The sequence below is a fragment of the Pelobates fuscus genome, chromosome 2 (assembly GCF_036172605.1).
Source record: "Pelobates fuscus isolate aPelFus1 chromosome 2, aPelFus1.pri, whole genome shotgun sequence".
Taxonomy (NCBI): Eukaryota; Metazoa; Chordata; class Amphibia; order Anura; family Pelobatidae; genus Pelobates; species Pelobates fuscus.
The window spans coordinates 55,696,332-55,714,907 of NC_086318.1; positions in this window are offsets into that span (position 1 = coordinate 55,696,332).

Sequence of the window (18,576 nt, forward strand, 5' to 3'; positions counted from 1 at the left end):
GCCTGATTGTATTGAAAGTTTGTTGGAATGTTCAAAGTAAAAGTAAAAAGTAAAGTAACACAACAGGATCAGGACTTCAAGCAATGAAGGAAGGAAACATCCAAAGGATGTCCTAAATTACAAGTTAACATAGTTTATCACATGTAACAGAACCAGGAATGACAGTACCAAAAAGAAGGACAGGAGACAAAAACAACCTATGATTTTATGAAATAAATGATGAATGACTTTGACATTAAATTCTCAGAAGTAAAAAAAACAGGCCTCATTGTAACTATTTTGTTTTCAAATGGTTGTTACATGAAAAAGCACACTGATGTATGATCACATAGATATGCAATATATATCAGGATTATTTACTAAAGTGAGGATTCAAAGTGATTTCAAATTTAAGTTCAAAATAGTCGCACTGGCAAAACTGTAAAAGTCACCTATGCTATCAGTTCTGCTTCTTCAACCTTAAATTAGAAATTTCCCTGTGAATGCTCACTTTAACAAATATTAATGTAAACTTGAGGTTATTGGAGTTAGTGAGCATAGTAGCCACAGCAAGTCGTGTGATGGTTATGGCAAACTAGGGTGAAATCAGAGGACAGGAAAAGAAATGAGGGAGGAGAACTTAACCCTATGTTCTCTGCACGTCAGCCATGTTGTGCTGTATATATCTTTACGGAACACTTTAAGTATCCAGTGGGACTTGCCCTATTTTCCTGCAGATACAGCCCTGCCCTGATCAAAGAGTGACTATAAAACTAAATGAATTGAGTGTTATGCTGGAATAAGGCCATAAAGTATGATTGAGAGCTCTCCAGCAGTTGCAGATTTTAGCTAGCGATACCCAATACAGTAAACAACTTGAACATGTAGACTATAACGTTCCAGCTTGGACAATCATTTCTTATATAGAGAGAGTTAATCAGAATTGATCTTACAGAGACTAAACGGTTACTCCGAGCACTGATTTGAAGTGGTCATGGTGCCTGGATCCAGTGCAGCATTTTGCTGTGAAACACTCCACATACAGGGTTTAATCCCTCTGCTGACCTTGGAGTAACTCCGCCTCTGGCCGCGAAGAAGAGTTCCGGGTGGCTAATGTAAATCCTGTGCAAATTTGGTATTTAATACCAGCAAGAACAGCATGCTGGCGCCAGACAGCCAATGGCTGCGTGCCAACCCCCCATCCCACCTATGTTCTCCCCTCAGCCGACGCTCTCTAACCCTCCGGTGAGGGGGAGTACCATTAGCCATGCAGGAATGGGCTTCAGAGAGAACTTGACTTTGACTCTGGATAGATTTGCAAGTTAGAACAACAATAAAACAAGTGAAAAAAGGCGCTTATAATAATATTTTTAACCTTACTTAGTAAAGCAGCACCTATAAGTGTATCAGCTCCTAACACCCAACATTAAAATCCAAACCAAAATAATAAGTGAGCTAAAAATTTATAGAGTGTAATACTTGACTTATAACACTCTTAATCAGTGCAATATAAGATAATTCCTAAGTACCAAGTTAATAAAGTGACCTAGTATATTCAAATCAAATTAGGTACACTTACTAAAATTATATGCTTGGTTCCTTGGTTTCAAGTGGTGTTACATAAAAAAAAAATATACAAAACATATAATGCTGTGTTTTAATCTGAAAATAATTTGTTTTGCTTTATTGGCTGCAGTGGATTTTTCTGCACTTGGAGCTGTCAATAGTAGAGCAGGCTCATCTGCTCTCTGCTTGTGAGTGGAACTTTTACACATATGTTGTATTACTGTAAATAGCAATAATTCACTATATATGTTTTGTATATAAGTCTTTTGCATGCAGCATTTGTATATTTGCACTAAAGTGGTATTAACTGCTTGCACTGCTTTGCACTAAAGTGGTATTAACTGCTTGCACTTTTTAATAGAGTGAGTTTAATTTGCACTCTATACATTTTTAGCGCACTTATTTTTTTGGTTTGGATTTTAGATTTGCAAGTTAGCTTTGATTCTTTCTTTTTTTGTTCCCCATTGGTCGGAGTAACACTTTAATTTACAATATTTTATCTAATCTAAGATTTATGGTTCATAGAATTAATCTATGAGCACATGCATACTTTATGCAAATTCTGATATAATAATGTAACTGACCTACATGTACATATAGCCAATATACACTGACTAGAGGCATCATTTGCTGAAACATTTTAAGTAAGGTGTCCAACTCTTCGATACTAAAGCCCTGACTCCTGTGAAGAACCTTAAATTGGAAGAGCCAGTAATCCTGACCCTGGGACAACAGTATATGGTTAAAAAAAAAAAGAAGTTACAGATATGGAATGTGTATTGAATGCATTTTACTGCAGCAAGAGACCTGAGACCTGAAAGGAAGCAGACAGAGAGCTACAAAGAGAGATAAGGAAAATAATGATTACAGTCAGGCTGTATTTTGATTGACTGTGGGATGCTTTCACTCAAACAGGATAAAACTGGAATCTAAACCAAAGTGCACAAAAATAAATAAATTGCACAAATGTCAATAAACCATTCAAGTGTGTTAAATACAACTAACCAAATCTTAAAAGGACATTACACTGCCCAAATACAAATAAAATACAAAATCACTGTTTTATAGCTATACACCCAATGAGAGCATACATGCATTTAATTATGCCTTATTTCATTGGGGGTATATAAATAAACAGGTTTTAAAACCTGTAGTTCTCTCGTCTGCAGCATTTGCAAGTCCTCCCCTTCTAACCCCGCCCAGACTTTCTGTGGCTGTCCAATCACAGACAAAATGTAGCTCAAAGAGAAGTCTTTGCAAGGCAGATGCTCTGGACAATTGCCAAACCAAGAAGTAACAGGTTCCAATTTCTACTGAAATCTGCCGTTTTTGTGAAATTAAAAAAAAGGAGACACACGGTTCCCATGGTGCTATTTATCAGTCTGAGCTGTCCTTAGCAGGGATGAGATCGCAGACCCTGGTTTTTTAGCAGGAAATATAAATCATGAAGTTAAATAGCCAGGGCCGGCCCAATACATTGTGCTGCCTGGATTCAAGTATGAAATGCTGCCGCCCCCCCACCAAAAACAAAAACAAGCAAACATATATGCTTCTGCAATGGTAGTGTCTCTATGTGGGTGTGCTGGGGATGAAGTGTGTGTCTGTGTGTACTGGAGATTTAGTGTGTCTGTGCTGGGGATGTAGCGTGTGTCTGTGTGTATGCTGGGGATGTAGCTTGTGTCTGTGTGTGCACTGCAGCCAATACACTTACCTATACACTGTGTCTGTGTAAATGCATGTGTGTCAGTGTTTGTATCTGTGTGTCTGTATCTGTACGTTTGTCAGTGATTGTATCTGTTTGTCTATGTATCTGCATGTGTGGCAGTGTGTGTGTGTCTGTATATCTGCATGTGTATCAGTGTGTCTGTGCAACTGTATGTGTGTCTGTATATGTACCAAAAACTGACACACATGCAGATACTGGCACACATACAGATGTACAGACACACTGTTGCACCTGCAGATACACAGACATACACACAGACACAAACAAATACACACACTGCCACAAATGCAGATACACATTACACACATACAGTATACACAAACTACACACATACAGACAAACACTTCACATACACAGATTCACACACACACACGCTACACATACACAGAGACACATACAAACACACACTACAAATATTACACACATACTAACATACAGATACACACTACATACAGATACACACACTACACAGATACACATATTACACACATGCAGATACAGACACTACACACAGATACACACACATCACACACATGCAAACAGATACACACAGTACACATACACAGATACACACATACACACTACACACATACAAACAGATTCACACACACACACACACTCAATGACAGACATTTAACTAGTTATTTCAGCAAATATTTTGTATAGTTTATTTTTTACAGATCTACAAATATAAAATATTTTCCCTTTAATATAATTGTACATCTTTTTTTAAACAGTATTCAATGTTCTTTTCAGTTACTCACAAATACATTATGTCGTTAGCCGTGCAATTACAGCAGATAGGTCGCTCATAATTAAAAGCCCAAAGACAGACACCTCCTCACTGAGCAAACAACAAACTTCAATATTTGTCATTTGCTTTACTTCTAAATGTCAGCTTCAATAAAAGAGTGATCTGCCTTTTACCATTTACAAATGTTTATGAAAGCAAACACTGCTCCAGTATATAAATCCCAGTAAAAACACTCTGCCACGATGCCCAAATCTCTATCAAGCCATCTTATTTTGTCTTTGCTTCCAGTGGGGTGGAGCAGATACATTAGGAATCAATATAAATGGAATATTGGTCTGTTTTATCATTTACTGAGTGTCTAACTTTAGTTGGGTATATTTTTACCCAAAGTATGGAGCAGCACATACCCACAGAGCGTTCAGCTTATGCCTAAGTTCAGCTTATGCCTACAAGCAAGGGTTACAAATAAAAAAAATTATAAAAAGTGCTCCAGCGCGTCCTTTTTGTATCCGTGTCACTTTATTCAAGAGAACAATGTATAAAGCCATATTTTGACTGATAACCCCAGTCTTCATCAAGTTCAACATTAGTTCAACAATAGTGCTAAACAGGAATGGAAGTGTGTAATCACACCAGGGCCGGCCGAAGACATTGTGCAGCCTGAAAATGGATGAAATGCTGCCTGCCCCCCGCCTTGCACCAAAAGCACACCAACATTCGTTATGTTATGTAGTGTGTGTAGTGAATGCAATGTCTGTTTGTGTAGTGGATGCAGTGTTTATATCATATTCAGTGTGTAGTGAATGCAGTGTGTCTCTGTGTCGTTGTGGATGCTGCATCTGTAATTGTGTCATGAATGTAGTGTGTATTGTATGCAGTGTGTGCAGGGCCGCCACCAGAAATTTGGCGCCCCTGACAAAGCACAAGGTCTGTGCCACCCTCCCCCCCCTGCAATGAATGCAGTGTGTGTTAGTGTAATGAATGCAGTGTGTGTGTCAGTGTAATGAATGCAGTGTGTGTGTCAGTGTAATGAATGCAGTGTGTGCCAGTGCAATGAATGCAGAGTGTGTCAGTGCAATGAATGCAGTGTGTGTGTTAGTGCAATGAATGCAGTGTGTGTGTTAGTGTAATGAATGCAGTGTGTGTTAGTGTAATGAATGTAGAGTGTGTGTGTCAGTGTAATGAATGCAGTGTGTGTGTTAGTGTAGTGAATGCAGAGTGTGTGTTAGTGTAATGAATGCAGAGTGTGTGTTAGTGTAGTGAATGCAGAGTGTGTGTCAGTGTAGTGAATGCAGAGTGTGTGTCAGTGTAATGAATGCAGTGTGTCAGTGTAGTGAATGCAGAGTGTGTGTTAGTGTAATGAATGTAGAGTGTGTGTTAGTGAATTGGATGCAGAGTGTGTGTGTGTTTACTAGTGTATGCATATAATGTAATAATATAAATGTTATTCCCCCCTCCCTGTTTCTTACCTCCTCCAGGGAGGGGGGAAGATTCTATGATCCCTGGTGGTCCGGTGGCATGGTGGGGCCCCCGGCTTTCTATACTTGCAGAGGGGGCCCAGCGGACTGCAGCTGTACTTTACAGCATTTCCCTCGCTCTAACTCCCACGAGATGTGGGGTGCGCGCTGTGCGGAGCGTTGCCATGGTAACCCATGGCAGCGCTCTAACGGCCGCACGTCTCGCGGGAGGTAGAGCAAGGGAAATGCTGTAAAGTACAGCTGCAGTCCGCTGGGACCCCTCTGCAAGTATAGGAAGCCAGGGGCCCGCAGCTGCACCTATATATAGCGATCATCGCTATATATAGGTGCAGAGAATAATTGTGGGGCCCTGGACTGCCAAAGCAGTCCGGGCCCCCCAGGACCACCGGGCCTGTGACAACCGTTATGGTTGTCACCAACTGATGGCGGCCCTGAGTGTGTGTATAGAATATATTGTCTGTGTGTAGTGTGTATAGTGGAGACAGTGTGTGGAGTGGCGGAAGTGTGTGTGGTGGATGCAGTGTGTCTGGTGGATGTAGTATCTGTGTATGTAGTAGTGTCTGTGTAGTGCATGTAGTGTGTGTGTGTGTGTGTGTGTAGTGTTGGATAAATGCTGGTGTGGTGATCAGTTTAATTAAATTGGGGTTATCCCTCCTTCTTGCCTCTTACCTGTGGGCTGGAATAGCGGAACAGTGAGAAGAAAGGTCACAGTATAGAGGAGCAGTGTGTAGGAAGGTGACAGTATAGGAGGGCAGTGTCTAGGAAGGTGGCAGTATGGGGGGGCAGTGTGTAGGAAGGTGACAGTATAGGGGGGCAGTGTGTAGGAAGGCGACAGTATAGGAGGGCAGTGTGTAGGAAGGCGACAGTATAGGGGGGCAGTGTGTAGGAAGGTGACAGTATAGGGGGGCAGTGTGTAGGAAGGTGACAGTATAGGGGGGCAGTGTGTAGGAAGGCGACAGTATAGGGGGGCAGTGTGTAGGCAGGTGACAGTATAGGGGGGCAGTGTGTAGGAAGGTGACAGTATAGGAGGGCAGTGTGTAGGAAGGTGACAGTATAGAGGGGCAGTGTGTAGGAAGGTGACCGTATAGGGGGGCAGTGCGTAGGAAGGTGACAGTATGGGGGGGCAGTGTGTAGGAAGGTGACAGTATAGGGGGGCAGTGTGTAGGAAGGTCACAGTATAGGGGGCAGTGTGTAGGAAAGGGACAAAGTGGGGGGCAGTGTGTAGGAAGGTTGTCGGGGCAGGGTGTGAGAGTGACAGTGGTTGGAGGCAGTATGTGAGGGTGACAATGACAGTGTGGGGGTGACAGTGATGGGGGGCAGGATGTGAGGGTGACAGTGGTGGGAGGCAGTATGTGAGGATGGCAGTAAGGAGGCAGGATATGAGGGTGACAATGTAGGGGGCAGGATGTAAGGGTAACAGTTTGGGGGGCAGTATGTGAGTGGTGTGTAGCAGGATGTGAGGATGACAGTATGGGGAGAGAATGTGAGGGTGACAGTGTGGGGGTGACAGTGGGGGATGGAAGTGTGTGGAGGTGACAGTGGGGGCAGGATGTGAGGGTGACAGTGTCAGAGTGACAGTGGAGGGCAGGGTGTGAGGGTGACAGTTGGGGCGCAGGGTAACAGTGAAAGGGTGACATTGGGGGGCAGGGTGTAAGGGTAACAGTGACAGGGTGACAGTGGCGATGGCAGGGTGTGAGGATGACAGTGACAGGGTGACATTGGGGGACTGGGTGTGAGGGTGACAGTGTGACAGTGGATGGCACAGTGTGAGGGTGACAGTGTGACAGTGGGGGCAGGGTGTGAGGGTGAGAGTGGAACAGTGGGTGGCAAGGTTTGAGGGTGACAGTGTGACATTGTGGGGGGCATGGTGAGGAGGGTGACAGGCTGTGGGCAGGCTGGTTACATACCTTTTTTCTCAATTCTCCATTTCCTGGTGGTCTGGTTGGCTGGCTCTACAGGTCTGCAGCTCCGCCGGGTGTGAGCAGCAGACCAAATTCTCGGTGGTAACCCAGGGCAATGCTTTGGGAGCTTGCGAGCCCTCACCTCATGGTCTGCAGCTCTGCACTCAGTGGAGCTGCAGACAGGAGGCCGCTGGGTTCCCTCCTGTTGTCTGCCTCAAGGTTTAGAGAGCCACCAGGGCGGCAAAATGCATGGGCAGAACAACACATAAGCTATATTTTAGAATACAGGAACATTTTAATAACATACAAAAAAAGAAAACTGACAACAGTGTGCCCAGACACTGTAATGCATGGCATAATTTTGTAGCTATAGGAATAGACCAGGTGGCAAAAATTGGAGAGGGGGCAATAGATCTTTAGAGCTTGCCAAAAAAGAAGCTCAAAAGATTTTTTAAATAAAAACCCTCAAGTCTGGTCTAAATATGGATATAGATTTGGCTGGTTCAAGTTAATTATTTTCTTTTTTGTCTGGTTTCTGTTTATGGGATTTTTTTTACATATTCCATCATACTGTATATGGATGGATTGCCACCTGGCATCTTCTATATTTTTATATATAAATTTATATATTATATATAATTTTATATATATTTTATATATTTTTTTTATATATATTAATTTATGTTTATTTTTATATATTTTTCCATCCATATATATATATATATATACTCTTCATGAGTTGGATGCCTGTTGACAATCTGTGTATTGTCTGTGTCTATCTGTTATGTAAATCTGAATATACACTGGATAGGTGATTGTATTTCGTTCATGTTTGTTTACATCCAGGTTGTTCGCTTTGTTAGTAGTAGTTGGTGCACATGTGTGATTTGATTCGCACGTACCCATGCGCAAGTTTCGATCTGTACGTGAGACGGATACAGCCGAATGCCGGAAATGACATCGGTCTAAAGGAAATGAACACTGAGCTCCACAGTGGAATGCACTCGACTGCCAGCTAATCGAAGGTCTGAAATTAGGAGCCATATATAAACTGAGAAGCCGTTACAGTGTCTCAGATCCGTGAGGAGGACAAAACGTGTTGGATGCTTGTTTGGGACTTTTATTTGTTTTGTTTTATTATACTGTTTCACTTATTGGCTATTGTTCTTGCTCTATCCAGCCCATACCAGCGTGCTGATTTTAAGGTCCACCTTGAGTGGATATATGCCTGAACATACTGCCTTCTTGTAAGTGCAATTTTAATTATTAAACGCGTTGTTTTTACTTTATCATGCTATTTCCTTTTTTTCCATAATCTACAGCTGTAAGTTTAAGCCCCATCAGATGTCTTTTTACCCCTTTTCTGGGGAGACAAGCCTGAATTTACCGACGACTTGTGAGTTTTCTCACTTCCCCGCCCCCTTCCCCCTCTTGTTTACTGTATTACACTATGTACAGTTTTCATTTTTTCTAGATATGATTCTGACATTTATATAACCAGGTGGTATTTATCTTTATATAGTGTGGAGCTTGTTCTCTTCTTATACTCTGTATAAGTGTTTGTTTATCTTTTCTTAGTGTATACTAGTGATGTCGCGAACGGCGAACGTGAATTTCCGCAAATGTTTGCGAACGGGCGAACCGGACGAACCGCCATAGACTTCAATAGGCAGGCAAATTTTAAAACCCACAGGGACTCTTTCTGGCCACAATAGTGATGGAAAAGTTGTTTCAAGGGGACTAACACCTGGACTGTGGCATGCCAGAGGGGGATCCATGGCAAAACTCCCATGGAAAATTACATAGTTGATGCAGAGTCTGGTTTTAATCCATAAAGGGCATAAATCACCTAACATTCCTAAATTGTTTGGAAAAACGTGCTTTAAAACATCAAGTATGATGTTGTATCGATCAGGTAGTGTAAGGGTTACGCCCGCTTCACAGTGACAGACCAAACTCCCCGTTTAACGCACCGCAAACAACCGCAAACAGTCCATTTGCACAACCGCAAACTCCCCATTTGCACAAGGTTGGATACCAAGCTAGCCATGTCCCGTTCCTTGTCCTCACTGATGTAATTGAAGGTCTCTTCCTCCACCCAGCCACGTACAACACCAAGGGTCCCCGAAAGGTGACAACAAGCCCCCTGTATTTTTTTTTTTTTTTAAATGTACACTACTGTTACACCAGATATGAGTTGCACTGGTGTGACACTGTGCCCTGGCAGGCCCTGAAATGCACACGTGTGAAGGAAACTGACTGCTATTATTTCACAGTCAAATTTCTAGTTTTTTTTTTTTAATGTACACTACTGTTACACCAGTGATTGGCCCACGTCATGCCTACGCCCCCAAAACGTTCGTGTGTGGAGGTGCTGGAATGACGTGGGCCTTGTAGCGGAGCTGCAGGGGTTAATTCAAGGGCTCTCCGCTGGCACTCAGGATTCATCATACAGAAGGCAGGACACACAGCATAATTCCCATTCCCAAGGACCACATGACACATAGCCTGGGAGTCAACTGACAATTTTTATTCACGGCTCCAGGAGTTAACTGTCAACTTTTAAATGTTCTGCAATGCAGTAATAGCAAGACATACACAAGGGAAAACCATCACAGTACATATTGGAGACACAAAATATAAAACCAAACCTCTGAATACTCAGGGGACATGGCACTTAGTGGCGATGTCCCGCCACATATCTCCCCCTTGTCCACTCCCGGCAGCCCCAGCCTGACTCACACGGGTCAGCTGACTGCTGCCCGGAGTGGACACAGTCTTTTAGTGCCATGTCCCTCTCCATGTCTTCCTCCATTAATTCTATTATAGTACATTTACTGCCCCCCTCTCCATGTCTTCCTCCCTTAATTCTATTATATTACATTTACTGCCCCTCTCCAATAGTCCTTGTATTACACACAGTATCTCTGTATTACACATTGTATCCCTGTATTACACTCAGTATCTCTGTATTACACACTGTATCTCTGTATTACACACTGTATCCCTGTATTACACATTGTATCCCTGTATTACACTCAGTATCTCTGTATTACACACATTATCCCTGTATTACACACAGTATCCCTGTATTACACTCAGTATCTCTGTATTACACACAGTATCTCTGTATTACACACAGTATCTCTATATTACACTCAGTATCCCTGTATTACACACTGTATCCCTGTATTACACACTGTATCCCTGTATTACACACTGTATCCCTGTATTACACACAGTATCTCTGTATTACATGAGATAAAAAGAGGGGGGGAAGTATATCTATAAAAAGAGTCTTTGTAGATGATAAAAAATACAGTGTAAAAATAAAAATAAAAATAAATATAAAAAGTCTCACTGATATAACTTGGTGGGATATCTATACAGTCCTCAGGAGTTGATCCGTCCGGGTAGTAGGATAATCCGTATATGTGGAGACAAAATAGGAAACACGACAAACTGCCAATGGTGAAGTATTGCGGCTCCAAGGATAAAATGAAGAGTAAAAAATAGGATAATACACTCACATTTGCAGGAGCTTTGGACCAGCTCTAGACTTTTGGGCGTTGCAGCGGTATGATCCCCGCTACCAGGATAAACTGGAGGAATCGTCCATCAATCCAACCTTGGTACTCCGAAATGTATGGGAAACAACAATAGTGCTCTCAGTAGGAAAAGTATGTAGAAATACAATAAATAAAATATACTTACAAGTATAGAGCAGGAAATACTGCTCTATTAATAAAGCGCTGGTGGAATAATCCCCACCTAGGATTTCTTTGGCTCAGGATACGAGTGATAAAAGATAAAAAATAATAAGATAAAATAAAAATAGGAAATATAAAATATATAAAAAATATATAAAATATAAAAATGCCAGGAATAATAAAATTGTATATAAGATAAAATAAAGTAGGAGTTGGTCCTATAAAAAAGGTAACCAAAATCACTTTTATTATTAAAATACACAATGTAATACCATTGACGCGTTTCACCTAAACAGGCTTTATCAAAATGGTAATAAAGCCTGTTTAGGTGAAACGCGTCAATGGTATTACATTGTGTATTTTAATAATAAAAGTGATTTTGGTTACCTTTTTTATAGGACCAACTCCTACTTTATTTTTATCTTATATACAATTTTATTATTCGTGGCATTTTTATATTTTATATATTTTTTATATTTCCTATTTTTATTTTATCTTATTTCACCATTGGCAGTTTGTCGTGTTTCCTATTTTGTCTCCACATATACGGATTATATTATTACGGATCAACTCCTGAGGACTGTATAGATATCCCACCAAGTTATATCAGTGAGACTTTTTATATTTATTTTTATTTTTACACTGTATTTTTTATCATCTACAAAGACTCTTTTTATAGATATTTTCCTACACTTGTTTCTAGAGACTTACGCTTACCGTTACCATCGGATTGTGACCATTTGGTCTGGTTTATACTGTATTATTACTCTCTAGCGCAGCCCTTCCCCCCCTCTTTTTATCTCCAGTCTGTTTTATTAGGGTTTTGTGGGATTCCCTAATTAGGGTTGCAGCTTTTTCTGTTATTTAGCGCAGACTCTTCTTTTTGTTTTTCTATTTTTGTTTTTCTATCTCTGTATTACACACTGTATCCCTGTATTACACACTGTATCCCTGTATTACACTCAGTATCTCTGTATTACACACTGTATCTCTATATTACACACAGTATCCCTGTATTACACTCAGCATCTCTGTATTACACACTGTATCCCTGTATTACACACAGTATCCCTGTATTACACACTGTATCCCTGTATTACACACTGTATCCCTGTATTACACACTGTATCCCTGTATTACACACAGTATCCCTGTATTACACTCAGTATCTATGTATTACACACAGTATCTCTATATTACACTCAGGTTACTGGCTATGGGAGGATAATGTATAATAAACACAGGTTACTGACTATGGGAGGATAATGTATAATAAACACAGGTTACTGGCTATGGGTGATAATGTATAATAAACACAGGTTACTGGCTATGGGGGGGATAATGTATAATAAACACAGGTTACTGGCTATGGGGGGATAATGTATAATCAACACAGGTTACTGGCTATGGGGGATAATGTATAATAAACACAGGTTACTGGCTAAAATAAACACAAACACACAAAAAAAAAATAACACAAAAAAAAAGAATGCAGCTTCAGAATTAATCTAAATTGTATGCTGTCTAGGAGGTGGGAGGGTCTGCTGCTGATTGGCTGGAATGTGTCTGCTGACTGTGAGGTACAGGGTCAAAGTTTACTCAATGATGACAAATAGGGGGCGGACCGAACATCACATATGTTCGCCGTCCCTGGCGAACGCAAACAAGCTATGTTTGCCGGGAACTATTCGCCAGCGAACCGTTCGGGACATCACTAGTGTATACCATTAAAGTGCTATAATTAAACCGGGGATATTCAATGGGGACAGATTAAAATCCCCATTCCATGGCCGATCCTGGGCAGGTGTACAGTGTGCATGTGTGTCGGTCTGTGAGTATGTGTCTGATTACAAAAAGGGGTGGGGTTTAGAGATGGAGTGCTGGGGTCTTTGCCATTGAAACATGAATTTCTGGACTGGACATTTGCAAAAGGGAGAGTTTACTTATATGACCACACTCACCTGGGTGCGAAAAACAAAGTTCTGCACCCAGGCATCTGAGACCCTAGGATCGGCCCTGCCCTATTAAGACCTACAGATTCTCAACTTTATAACTCCTTGATCCAAAACAATAATTTTTGTTTAATTAACCCCTTCAGGACCGGCCTGTTTTTGCGATGTTTGTACGTTAAGGACCAGAGCAGTTTTAACACTTTTGTGGTGTTTGTGTTTAGCTGTAATTTTCCGCTCTCTCATTTACGGTTCCCATACAAGTTATATATTGTTTTTTTCACGACAAGAAGGGCTTTCTTTACATACCAGTATTTATATTATGTCATATATTGTATTTAAAAAAAATAATAAAATATGGTGAAAAAAAAAAAAAAAAACATGTTTTTGGACTTTTACTTGAAAAATCTTTTACTTATCTACAAAAGCTAATGAAAAAAACTGCTAAATAGATTCAAAATTTTGTCCCGAGTTTAAAAACACCCAGTGTTTACATGCTTTATTGCTTTTTTTTGCAAGTTATAGGCCTATAAATACAAGTAGGAAATTGCTGTTTCAATATATATATATTTTAAATGTATCAATAGTGACATTGTTACACCGTTATCTGTCATAAATCCCCGAAACACACCTAACATGTACATATTTTTTAAAGTAGACAACCCAGGGTATTTAAAATGGGGTATGTCCAGTCTTTTTTAGTAGCCACCTAGTCACAAACACTGGCCAAAGTTAGCATTTATATTTGTTTGTGTGTTAAAAATGCAAAAAACGCTAACTTTGGCCGGTGTTTGTGACTAAGTGGCTACTAAAAAAGGCTGAACATACCCCATTTGCAATACCTTGGGTTGTCTTCTTTTGCAAATGGTATGCCATCATGGGGCTAATTCTCATTCCTTGGCTACCATACGCTCTCAAAGGCAACCTAACCAATCTGACAAATTTCAATAAAAAAAAAAAAAGTAAAATCAAGCCTTATATTTGACCCTGTAACTTTCACAAACACTATAAAACCTCTACATGTGGGGTACTGTTATACTCAGGAGACTTCGCTGAACACAAATATTAGTGTATCAGAACAGTAAAATATATCACAGCAATAATATCCTCAGTGAAAGAGCTGTTTGTGTGTGAAAAATGCAAAAAACTTCACTTTCACTGACAATATCATCGCTGTGATATGTTTTACTGTTTTGAAACACTAATATTTGTGTTCAGCGAAGTCTCCCGAGTAAAACAGTACCCCCATGTACAGGATTTAGGGTGTCATAGAAAGTTACAGGGTTAAGCACAGTGCTAGCAAATTAAATTATCTGGACTTTTGGCCTGGGTTGGCAGGCAGGTCCCTCAAATTGCAATCATTAAAATTACTTAATTAGGTAAAAATATTACATAAATATGCACGTAGAATTTTAATATATATACATATTTATATATTTGACGTCTACGTGTATATTTATGAAATTATTAATGTAATTTTGTATGTGGACATATGTATATTTCGTATTATTTTTATTTATTTATTTATACATAGATATATATATCATTACATTCTAAGTGTATTTTGATATAAATATATATATATCAATATCAAAATACTGTTAGAATAAAATTGAATATATATATATAATTTTTTTTTAATTATTAAAAATTATTTTTATTTTTTGTTATTTATTTTTATTAACATATTATTTGTATTTTATAATAATATATATATACCATATATATAGTTATTATATATATTGTATATATTCGTGTGTAATTTAAATATAAGTGTATTTTTATATTAATATACGTATATATAAATATAAAAATACACTTAGTGTGACATTATATATATTATATATATACATATATTATATATAGGTATATATAGATATAATACATGTATATATATCATATATATATACACATATTATTATTTTTTTTACACTGATTTCTTTTTTTTTACACTTTATTTTATGATTTTTTACTTGCAGGGAGACTGCCTGTCAGCACAGACAGTCCCCCTGCAGGCAGATACAAAGACCCCTATTGCGGTCATGTGATCGAGTGATCACATGGCCGTGGGGTCCTGATCTGCCGAGGGGGGACTGCCCGGGCAGACAGGCAGTCCCCCTGGACCGGGAGGAGAGCTGATCGCCGCCGTGGGACCGACGTCAGCGGTCCTTAAGGGGTTAACTTAGGCCTATCACCCCTTTTCATCAACTCAGGTAGATAAACAGTTACCTGAAATTTTAATTGAGAAATTCTATGTTTAGTCATATGAGAAAGTTTGACCTCTGGTAAATGCAACTTATTTGCACAAATAGTGAATCAATATTATTTATTACTTTCTGTATGTCTTGGCTTCCAAATTCCTCTGATCTTGATCCAACTGAGCATCTCTGGGATGTGCTGGAACAACACATCCAATCTATATAGGCCCCACCTTGCAACTTGCAGGACCTAAAAGATCTGCTGCTAAAGTCTTGGTGCGAGATACCAAAGGACACGTTCAGAGATCTTGTGGAGTCTATGCCTCAATACATCAGAGCTGTTTTGGCAGCATGAGGGGAACCTACACGATATTAGGCAGGTAGCTTCTGGCTGATCAGTGTATATGTAGATTCCTTAGATAGCCATGTGTAATACCCTTTAATATCAAATCCCTTACCTGTTATGGTATGGGTACATTATGAGCTCTTAATAACACTGGCACACGATGTACACTCCAAACATGGGTGTGTGCCAAACTTATTTTAGTAATGTGTCATAGCCAGAAACAACAACAGAACCCTGGGGACAAGTGATTGCTCATTGTCAATTCTTTATCTGCATTCTGAACGAAAATATAACCTCTTAAATTAACAAACAAGGCATTTTTAAATCCTTTACCTATGATGCCTGGTGACATAGAAATCATTCTGTAGTACTTGGCATACTATTTGCAGTCAGAATGGAGGATCATTGCCAACTGCTGTCTTTCGTTTGACAACCTACACAATAAACATGTTGTAGCAGGTATTAAAATGGAAAATGAAACTGACATTAAAATATGAAATGTTGTGCCCATGAAATGTACGATTCATTGAGTGGTAAGAACGAGGGTTTCCTCTTGACAATCATTTCTTTTGTATTACTGTTGGCAAGCATGACAACTAATTTCATCAACGCTGAAATTGGAAAGAAGTAAAACAATCTAAAAAGTGAGAAATTATTCTTATAAATATTTTTTACAATATACATCATTCTGTCGCTGTAACCCTTCCCCTGCATGTATTATAATAGATATAAATAAAGTTTCGAAAAATTCCAGGTGCTAAGAGTAGTTTTAGAATGTCTGGATAATGTTGGACAAACAGACGGACAGATTCACCAACTGACGAGAGATGGGCTACATAAATAAGATTAAGTAATATAAGGAAAGAAAGGAAACAGGAGCACAATTAACCATTTGTATGGCAGATGGTTACTGGAATTGCAGTTTTTTATATAAATAAATTTCATTTAGCAGTGCTACACGGTTATCTGTGTTTTGGAGGGTAAGTGTCCTTGTGTGAGTCATACATTGGTTCAGTAGTAATAAGCCAGTCTCTGTTTAATAAAAATAAAATGTATCACTCATTTAATTGTGCCAGGGTTTTATAAAGCTGAGTATACTAATTAGGATGCTCCAAAGTAGTATCAGGTCTTTAACCCCTTAAGGACACATGACATGTGTGGCATGTCATGATTCCCTTTTATTCCAGAAGTTTGGTCCTTAAGGGGTTAATGATAAGATTGTGAGAAGGCATGTACTATCAAGGGTCATTGTTCTAGGGTCTGAGATCACATCACCACGACTTAGTTATTATGAATGTTTGTTTCACTTCTAAAGTTTGGGATAATGGATTAGAAAGAAAATCTTACAGATTTTTCATGGATTTAATAGCCCTATGACTAATAATCTATACTTTGAGTCTGGAGTACCTTGCTTTAAGCTATCGTAATACATTGTAAATGCAGGTTTATTTTTATACAGGTGGCGTGGCCGAGACTCAAATATGAATAATAATCTGTTAATTAACACTTCAATAATTAAGACACTATGTTACAACTATAACATGTTTTGTGTCTCTTGGTATTGTGGTTGAATATGTGAATAGAAAATACATAAAACACTGCAATATTACGTACCGATTTTATTATAACAAATTATGGTAGCCTAAGGAGTGATCTAAAGTTCTTTGCTACATCCTGAAATAAGGGCAGACTTTGCCTTGATGTGACTGCCAGAGGCACATGGCACTTAAAAAAAAAAAAAAAGGAAACAATATGGTGTAATACAAATCCTACATACTGCCCCTAGTGTTCACTCTATAGTATTAATAATTATTAACATAGCATTATGCAAACAAGAGTCCCTGGCAGTCCATCCCCTTTGTGCTGCTTAGGCTAATGAGGAAGCTTTAGCCTCAACAACAATAGGGAGTTGTGATTGGCTGAGAGTGTCAGCTGACCACTTTCAGCCAGTCAAGGTGCTCATTGCTGGTATGAACTGGTATGGCTGGAAGGAAGTGCAGAATCTCTACCTTAGGCCCACCTCCAGTAGAGGGCAGTCAATTGTTAGCCAGGGGCCTGCATTTAGTGTTAAACTGCTCAAAATGGTTTAACACTGAATGGAGGGACTGCGCCAGGGGACTCCAGACACTATAACAACTTCAATTAGATAAAATGGTTATAGTGTCTAATTTGTTCCTTTAAGTTCTAATCATACTGGGGAAATTAAACAACTTATCTCAGGCTTTTTATATACCTAGCAATAAACTGAACAAATATATGTTTCTGTGTTGTGTTTCAGCTATTCAGCTCAGATATATGTTTTGTTGCACTGTGTAATTGCTTTCCCAGAAGAGCAAAATGTCTTTAATGAGAATGCAGCTAGACTGTTACCTAAAAGATTAAGCTTTATTAGGTGGTCTGGGAAAGAACAATATAAACGTTTCAACTTATCTGAGCAGTCACTTGCCTCACAAGAAGTGAAATAAGAATGGTTTTAAGGTTTAGTGCATTTTTTTCCAGTAAACCACAGGAACTTTGGTCTTAAAAAGGAAAGTAGCATTATGTTAAATGTACGTTGTTTCTCAGTTTGAGATTCTCTGTCTATCCATTCATCCACTCATCCACCCGCACTGATACAGGGAATACAAAATCATCTTGTGACTGGAAAGTGAAAACAGAATCTTCACAACTGCAATTTCCAAGTTTTTTTTTTTTTTTGTTAAGTTCATTTTATGGAGCATTCTAGCACACAGATAGACATTTGAATGTGGTGAACCAGGAGAAATGTGAATTGTGGATAGTGTGTACGTGTGTGAGAGAGTTGGTAGTTGTATGTGCAAGTGAGAGAGTGGGTAGTTGTGTGTATATGCATGAGGGGGTGGGGGGTTGTGTGTGTGTGTGTGTGTGTGTATGTATATATATGCATGTGTATGTGTATTGTGACAGAGTGTTGGGAATGGTGGTCAGGGGTGTATATCTGACACCCAGAC